Source organism: Hyaena hyaena, unplaced genomic scaffold (assembly GCF_003009895.1).
Source record: "Hyaena hyaena isolate Hyena2069 unplaced genomic scaffold, ASM300989v1 scaffold_1971, whole genome shotgun sequence".
NCBI lineage: Eukaryota > Metazoa > Chordata > Mammalia > Carnivora > Hyaenidae > Hyaena > Hyaena hyaena.
The window spans coordinates 2,475-11,789 of NW_024082607.1; the positions used below are offsets into that span (position 1 = coordinate 2,475).

General features: G+C 41.4%; 1 long non-coding RNA gene across 2 annotated transcripts in view; it reads right to left on the reverse strand.

Annotated features, from left to right (window-relative positions):
• Positions 1–6,608: 6,608 nt before the first annotated feature.
• Positions 6,609–9,315, reverse strand: part of LOC120227048 — a 128,272-nt gene continuing 125,565 nt past the window's right edge. For both annotated transcript variants that reach the window (XR_005527160.1, XR_005527159.1), the window contains exons 2-3: positions 7,264–7,489; positions 6,609–6,990 (exon numbers count right to left, since the gene is read on the reverse strand). This is a non-coding gene — a long non-coding RNA (uncharacterized LOC120227048). The remainder of the gene's footprint in view (positions 6,991–7,263; positions 7,490–9,315) is intronic.

A 9,315-nucleotide genomic window follows, 5' to 3' on the forward strand; every position in this document is an offset into this window, starting at 1 on the left:
CAGGATTGAAGAGAAATATGCTCCTTTATACCTCATCCTATAGGAGGGTCCTCCCTGACCCAGCAAGGCAACCCATCCCTATCCCTATCCTATCATTTGTAAAGTGCAGTGGCTCCAAACCTCCAAACATGGATCCCCATAATTGCTCCATCACTCCCATCCAAATCATAGTCCTGACCCCTCATTAAGGGAGGGGAAATAATCTGTTAAGTGGCTCAATGTGTCAATCCTTCTGCTTGATCCTTTACACATCATTCATTCAGACAAGATCTCTGTGAGTAAGGCATTATTATTTCCACTTTACATATGAGTAAACTGAGGCTAATACAGCACAAAAGTAACCCAGTCAATAAATAAGACTTATATCAAGGTCCCATGTAGCTCAAAGCCATGACTTTACACCCAGAAGTCAACATTTAGAACTGTACTCCCTTAGTATGTATTCTAAATATACCTGCCTTTGTTTTAGAAGTTTGTGCCTTTGCTACTAATTTCCTACAGCTCCAGCAGTGTCATGTGCTTAGAGATAGTGTTCACAATGGCAACAAACAAAGTTACCTTCCAAATTCTTCCCAGAGTCCTCTTCCATCAGATGCCCACTGAAACCTAACCCAAAACCAAAGGACATGTGAATGTAGTTGCCACATTAATCAAAAGTAGTGCATCTTCTACAATATTTAACACACTTGGTTGTCATGATAGTTAAAACCATAACGAAAAGACATGAGGGGGAAAGCCCAACAAGGAGACATGCACAGAGGGTAGACAAAGGGTCACCTTTTTAAAAAAAATATTTTTTAGTGTTTATTCATTCATGAGAGACAGAGAGAGTGAGAGAGAGAGAGAGAGAGAGATACACAGAGAGCAAGCGAGCATAAGCAGGGAAGGAGCAGACAGAAAGGGAGACACAGAATCTGAAGGAGGTTCCAGGCTCCGAGCTGTCAGCACAGAATCCAATGCAGGGCTCAAACTCATGAACTATGAGATCATGACCAGAGCCTGAGAAGTCGGATGCTTAACCAACTGAGCCACCCGATGCCCCAAGAGTCACCTTTTCTATGAGTTCCCTCTGTACCTGGGAAAGAAGACACCACCACTAAGCCTCTCCCTAGGGAGCTTCCTCTAGATTTTGAACCTGGCTGAGCCCTGATACAGGCCCACCACATGACCACTCATCACGGAAGGTCACTGCCACCTGGGGGCTCCCTTAAAGCCAAGGCAAACACAACTCTCCCTAGCAGAGGTCAGCTGTCCATGCTCTTCCCTGAACTCTCCCACATTCTCTAATTGAGGTTCCCAGAGCTTGGACAAGAGAATCAGTTGCCATTGGCAACCAAACCCTATTGCTTCAAATCCAACTTCACCTTGATTGGCTTGGAGGTACAGACATCAAGGAGGAGCCAAGACCAAGTTGCCTATGTGTTTAATACATTCACTTCACAATCATCGTGCCTTATACTCATGTAACTCTTCAACTTTTTAAAGGGCTTTGCCATATCATCTCATCATCTCTTAATCTCGCCATAATCCTTGGGGTGAATAACAATGTCCTCAGGCAGACAGGAACTTCTTACATTTGTTTTGTCCCTCTCCACCGGTCTCAGCACCTTCGGAGACCAAAGGCTTTCAGCACAGGAGAAGCAGGAATATGATCTTCTCAATACAAAGCCACAGAATCACTCAGCCTTACAGCTGGATAAGGGCCTCAGCATCTCTCTAACTAGATTTCTCTCATCCTTAGCAGGGGTGCCAGCACTGTCCAAGAAAACTTTCTATGATGATGGCAATGAACATATTTGCTCTGTCCAATACAGACTCCACTTGCTAGTCACATGTGGCTACTGATCACATGAAATGTAGCTAAGGCAACAGAGAAGGTGAATTTTTAATTTAATTTTAATTTTAATAGCCACATGTGGGTAGTGGCTACTATATGGGACAATGTGGTTCTACAGCATCCCAACCAGACCTCATGGGCAATGCTAATTTATGACCTCAGTTTGCTCTATGGTATTCCACAGACCAAAGAACATCATGGAATTTTACACAAAGAAAAACTAACATATGTGCTAAAGGACCACAAGATAAAAAAGCTAACTGGACTACCCTTTGCCTACAGTTTGAATATTGATCACTTCAATAAGAAAATGTTTACATTCTTACAGACTGAGCAAGTTAGAAACAGAGGAGATGCTAAGACTATCTAGCTCAACCCCCTCATTTTTATACATGGGAAAACAGACATGCTATACCTTTCTCCTCAGACTGTACCTGATAGACTTCTTGTTTTTTAGGGAGTCCTGTGTAGTTCCATACTTGCTCCTAAAGATTCTGACAACCTGCCCAGTTATTCTGTATCTCTATGTTTACCAGGGTAAGAGCCAAGCTGGGGAGAAGAAATCACCATCACCATCAGTGACCAGGATCTCCTCCTCAATGCTTTTGCAAGGGCCCAAAAGCCAGGCCCTTGTAAACTACAGGCAAAGAGCTAAGCTGGGGCTAGTGGGGGAGCGGGGGAGGGGGAGTGAGGGGGGCGCGATGCTGGGGCCAGACTCTGGATACAGAGCCCTTCAGTTCCTCTCTAGCTCCTGCCCACCATCCATCTTCACTTGTCCAGTCATCTATTCAGATAGCCCCTGATTTGATATTCAGAAAAAAAATCTGTTTTCCTCTCATATAAGCTCAGAGCAGTGGTCTCAGTTTAAACTGGGGCTTCTAGGCAAAACTGGCTCCCAGAGCAATCTCTTTCCCTTTGTTATTTGCTGAATGGGTCCCTAGAGAAAGGGGGCCCTCATTGGTGTGGGTCATAGAAATGAAGATTTTAAAGTTATGGAGAGAAAAAAAATCTAATTTTCTTATAAAAAGAAAAACATCTTTTTCTCTGATTTTTTTAACCTGGAAATTAAGAAGAACACAGATACATATAAGCCTAATTTTTAGTAGTGTTATTTAGAGATCTTTGGTCATACTGTTAAGGAGAATGACTATGACATATAAACATTTATTCATCAAATACTTACTGAATACCTTCTTTGCACTATGCTAAGCATATAGCATCTTATATCTTATAGAAGAGACAAGTAACACTCATCCATTCAGTATTTATTGAGCCCCTACTAGACAAAGTTCCTATCTTTTTAGAACTTATATTCCAGTAATGGGAGCCTTTCAATAATCATGTGTACAAAATAAAATTATCATTTTAGATAGCATAACTCCTAAAAGAACATAAAAACAGTAGGATAGAGCATGATGGGTGGGGTGGGGGATGTACTACTTTTGCTATGGTGGTCAGGAATGAGAAAAAATGCCCCAGGTAGAAGGAACAGTATGTACAAAGGCCCTGAGATGAGAACAAGCTTGATAAGGCCAGAATGAAGTGAACAAGTGCCTAGTGCTTCAGACAAGAGGTCTGTGAAAGAGGTGGGTTCAGATTACACAAGGCGTTCATTATAGGCAAGGTAAAAGGTGTGGATGCTATTTCTAGACAATGGGAAGGCACTAGGGAGTTTTAAAGGTGAGAGTGAGAGAGAGAGACGATCAGATTTATAATACATACAATTATGGATAAAATATTTACAATATAGGAAAATGACTACAAAGCAAGCTATTACAAAGGATTATAGCAACTATGTTAATAAAGAAACCTGCATCACTAGTGGTGTGATGGCATTCCAGGCTATAACAGCAGGTGCAAACTTGTGTAAATTGGAAACAACACTGTGAGCATGATGGCACACTGGAGGGGACCACAGGTGGTCAGTCACATGGAGGCCAAGTAGGTATGAGCCATGCCTAGGAGACCTTAGACACCAGAAATTGAAATTATTTTGCAAGCTACTTGACTTTGCAAGTTCTTAACTTGACTCTTAAAATACCGGTATCAAGCCCTAATATTGGTCTTGGTACACAAAACCAATTAGATCAGAACTTCTAAGGCAGGAGGGCAGGCACCAATATATTTAAATGCTCTTTGGGTGATGCTAATGCACAGCCAGGGCTGAGAACCACTGCTGCAAGTGATGATTGAGGGGTCCTGCAGGGTTTGAGGCAAGCAGGAACAATTATTTATTTTCCATTACAAATTTGTTTTTCCAAAGATTATATTTTAGAATACAGTATTTTTAAAGTATAATATATTCAAGCAATGATGACAAATTAATTACACATTTGCATTTTAAAGTGCTGAACATTGTCACAAATGGAGTCACAAGTTTCCATTCCTCCTGAACTCTGGCCTTTATGAGAGTTTATGAGAAATCCAGAAACTTCTAAACAGAAGAAACCATCAACGGTACAGAGTTGGTGGATTTTAGAGCCAGAAGAGTATTGCAGAGATCCCTTTATTTTATAGATATAAAAAGAGAGGTTCAGAGAGGTACCATGACAAGGCCAAGGTTACCCAGGGTTAGCAGCAAGGACAGAAGTGGAAACCAAGCTTTTTCTACCACACCATGCTGCTGCGTGTTTTTTACTCAAGAAAAACCATCCTAATTTCTGGACTTGGCATCCTTCACAATACCAAGTAGATCATGAAAGAGCACTTAATTTTAGAAGAGAAATACAGAAGAGGAAAAGAGTAGGGGGAAAGAAGCCAAACTAATTAAATACAGTTTAGGGCACATACAACTTTATTTTTCAGGTTATCCCCTTAGTTTATGACTGCTAAAGTTACTGCTTCTTCTGCTACTTTTATTCTGCTATTTCCATAGGCTTCTGTAAACTGAGAATTTATTCCAAGTAATACAAGTTTTCTACAGGTTAGTAATTCTTCTTCAAGGCACATAGTTCAAGATGTAGACCCATATCTTTCTCCAGCCTCTGGAAGATAGAAGCTTTTGAAGCAGAGACATAGAAGACTGGGTCCTTTCCAACCATGCAGCAGGATGCATTTCATAACTGAATCCCTGACTCTGTGTTAGAATCAAATATCTGAACATGTTTTGAGTATATAGTTGAAACATCATTCCAATACTGAAAGCTGAAATATGCTCTATATTTTAAAGGTGTGTCAGGCAAATGTAGCAGCAGTGCCAACTGTATTTATATTTCCACCTTTGAGTTCTAGACCCAAGATTTGTACAGCAGCAATGACCAACCATGTAGTTCTTCTCCATTTCTTGATAAAGTCTTTCATTTTACTTTCCTCTGGACAAGGGAGGAAGTGCACTGAGATTTTAAATGCCAGCTGAGTTTATCCGAAAACAGAGGTAAAGAATGTCTCAGCCAAGGTCACTGTCCAATCTAGATGCAGCAATACCCATAGAAAATGACTTTGTATACTTAAGTGTGTGAGTTCTGAAGTGAATCCAAAAGATGGTGCTTTCTGCTACCACAATGACCAAAGAAGGGACTGAGTTCAAGCTGGACTGTGTGTCAGCTCTGAAAGCTATGACCATCCCCCACAGAGCTAGATATTGCTACGGAGTCAACAGAAACAGAGGTTTGGCCAAGGCTTGGTCATGCAAAGATGGAAGCAAGTCTTCAGGCATTAAAAATCAGTCAGGTAGCCCAAGAGCAAGACTACATACAGATAAACTCAGAAGGAGGAGCACAGAGCTTGGAAGTTAGCTCGGAGCATGCCTAAGGAGAAATATGTCAAGTCCACAGTAAAGAGCCAAGCAGTCACTTCTGACTTTAAAGGGACCAACCTCAAGACAGTCATCAGTATGCTTTCTTCAGCCAGAAATCCTCTTAAATTGTCTCCGCATCTTCTCAGGATATACTCAGAACTCTACCACTGTCTAGAATAGAGGAAAGGGTTCCCAGAACTGGGTATATCTTTCTAAGCTATAAAACCATACTTTATACTCCTTTAAGATCCTTACTTTCATGAATAACTTAGGTATTTTTTTAAACTGTCAAAAGGACATCTCTACTCTACATTATCTAGTTTTTTCGACAACCTTTCAGATGCTTTTCCAGACTTATCCAATGTTTTTAAGCCCTGAGTAAAGATCCTAAAATAGTTCCATGTCCTATTGCAATATTTATACATTTCTTCTTCTATATGGTTTCCTTTTACTTCTTATGCAGCTTCAATTCTAGAGCCTATTATGTGTTTTAGAAACTATTTTTCTTTTCTATCCATTTTTTGGAGTGCATTCAGCTTATAAACACCTATAAGGAACACGCACAAAAAATCTATTTTAATGTCATGAACAGATTCAGGCTATTGGATGCACCTTCTAATGCAGCATCAGATGAGGACATTTTTCTCCACACTTTTGTATCAACTGCAAGGTGATTTGTCAAAACAAATACTTTACCACTCTTCTCGATAAGACTTCATATATTCCATGCATGGTGGTTCCCTTCTATTTTTAATGCATCTGGAAACACAAAAGATGATTTCAGTGTCACTATCATGGAATTTATGGTTCCTTCCTCTCTGTGTGAGTGATCAACCACCCATCAGCAGTCCTGCAGGAGCCGCTTGTCTTCATGGGTGCTTCTGTGGCCTGTCCACATCCTCGCTCTAAAGAGGTTTGCCAGGAATGCCTTCTGGAGCCAGAACTGGTGTACATATGTAACCTTCTGGCCAATATCCACTTTCAGGCACTCATACCAACATGCCAGGAAAACACAGAGCTCTTTTTAATTTTTTTATATTTATTTATTTATTTATTTATTTTGTCTCTTTCATCTTCAAACATCATCTTTTTCTGTGCCATGTTTTGAACAGAGCTAAGGGGACTGTGGGTGGCTTGCAGTTGCTCCCTGTACGGTCCCGCTGAGGATGCTGTGGTTTGGGACAGAGCAGCAGCAGGAAGTAGAGATGTGGAGTGCTAGAAGGAGGTTACCCCTGCTCACTCATGAAGAACTGTTTAATGCAGCAGATTTATCCCACACATGAGATGTACTCAGCCATCCTTGTCTCCTTCAGACACCCTCATTTCCAGTGATGGTATTTGAAAGTCAAGCTGCTTCTTCTTTGGAATAACCTGCAGTGAGGAAGGTCTTCAGGTGCAGGAAGGAAGTTCCATTTTGCTAAGGAGAAAAAGGACAAAACTGTAGTTGGTGCTTCTCTAGTTTCCAGGCAATCTTCTCCATCATATATAACTCTAATAATAGCCCATTCAGAGGGCACTAGGCAGTATTCTCGTTCTGAAGGCTCCACTTCAAGAGTAAGACTGGGTGTTTGACTTTGCCTTAGAGCATGGATTCACAAGAATTCAAATATAATTTACATGCATTATGGAAATATGCCACTAGAGCTAAAACAGACTATAATAATGAGTTCAGATGAATTTAAACTCTTACCTTTCAGAGAGAAGACATCCCTTTTTTCTTTGTGAATCTCAAAGTGAAGGGCCACAAGGGGCTGATTTCCAACTTCCTTCCAACTCCTACACCTTCACACTGGCTCTTACTCCTGCCATGCAAGGCAGTGAGCTTCTTGTTTTATAATCTCCACAGGTTCCAGCGAGAGTCCACTCCACCCAGACTTTTAAGGCCTAGTTAGGAGGACGGGAACTTGTCCTCCAACCTGTGGAGCAAAATTCAACAAGAAGAAGCCCACAAGGAAGGCACTGATTTTCCCTATCCCCTGCCCCCTCTCAGGAAAGTGGCTGCCTGCCTTGAAGGCAGAAGCACATGTAGCTGTTGCATCTAGGTGCTGGGCCTGGCTCTGTGCATGACTCAAAATCATCTGGCACCATAGGCAGTTCTACATTAAACAGTGTTCTGTGTCATTTTCAGAGATGACTTAGAGGAGGCACAATACAGGTTTCAATATTCGACCATGAAAATGTACACATTTTATTTTGTGCTAAAATGAAACAACTTCTCAATCCAAAAGATGTCCATCTTTCAGCCACTTTCTGTGTTATTCTTTAGGCCTTCAGCCTATGGGAGACTCCTCAGAAACTGAGAGGTTATCAGGCAATATTTATGCCTGTGGTTCTGATCTTCAGAAGCAGCTCAGAGCTAGGAAGAGGAGAAAACTGGGAGGTAATCCTATAAGGCTTTGATGTGGAAGCCCACAGGCCTGCAGAATGAAATGCTCTGGGAGGTGTGCAAATAGCTCTGGCTTCTGAGAGCAAAGTTGGGGCCAAAGGACTGGAGTCTGTGATAACATGTGACGTTTTTGGTCAAGTGCCTGAAGCCACATGGGACTCCCATAATTCTGTGCTATAGATGTAAATCTATTTGCACCCTGACCTCTTGGGGTAAAGAGTAAATAGAGTACCAAAAGGAAGAAGAAAGAGGAAAGAATAGTGCTGAGGAGGGGGCATAACCTTGGGGCAGAGCCAGAAAGGTGACCTCAGATCACATGTTATTAAGTACGGTTTACAGTTCATCTCAATTCCAATTATTGTGATCTAATTTACCCACTCCCAGGGGAATTTCTAGAGCCATCCAAAAGTAATAACAATAATCCACTGTGTTAATGGAGTCCTGGTAAACAGGGCTAATTCCTCACAATGACCGTAAATACGAGCATTCACCACAAAGTGCAATAATTGTCCTATTACCCGGAATGTCAAATTTACTTTAATGTCGGCTTTATTTGTATCTGCATTTCTTGTGGGGTGGTGCTTGTGTTTGTACATGTGGTAAAATATACATAACAGAAACTTTAGCATTTTAACTATTTTTAAGTGTACATACAGTTCAGTGCCATTAAGTACATTTATACTGCTGTATAACCATCACCACCATCCATATCCAGAACTTCTTCATCATCCTGAACTGAAAACTGTACTATTTTTCACACAGTCCGTGAGCCATCCCAGATCCCAAAGCACAAGGAATCTGCCGGTGCTTCACATTCAGCTCTGGAAAGAACTCTAAATTACAATATTATATGGCATTTTAAGATTTACAAAGTGTTCTGTGAAACAATGCTCAGCATCCCTCCTCATCAGGGAAATACAAATCAAAACCACACTGAGATACTACCTCATGCCAGTCAGAGTGGCTAAAATGAGCAAATCAGAGGACTCTAGATGCTGGCGAGGATGTGGAGACACGGGCACCCTCCTACACTGTTGGTGGGAATGTAAACTGGTGCAGCCTCTCTGGAAAACAGTGTGGAGGTTCCTCAAAAAATTAACGATAGAACTCCCCTATGACCCAGCAATAGCACTGCTGGGAATTTACCCAAGGAATACAGGAGTGCTGATGCATAGGGGCACATGGACCCCAATGTTCATAGCAGCACTCTCAACAATAGCCAAAACATGGAAAGAGCCTAAGTGTCCATCAACGGATGAATGGATCAAGATGTGGTTTATCTATACAATGGAATACTACATGGCAATGAGAAAGAATGAAATCTGGCCATGTGTAGCAACATGGATGGACCTTGAG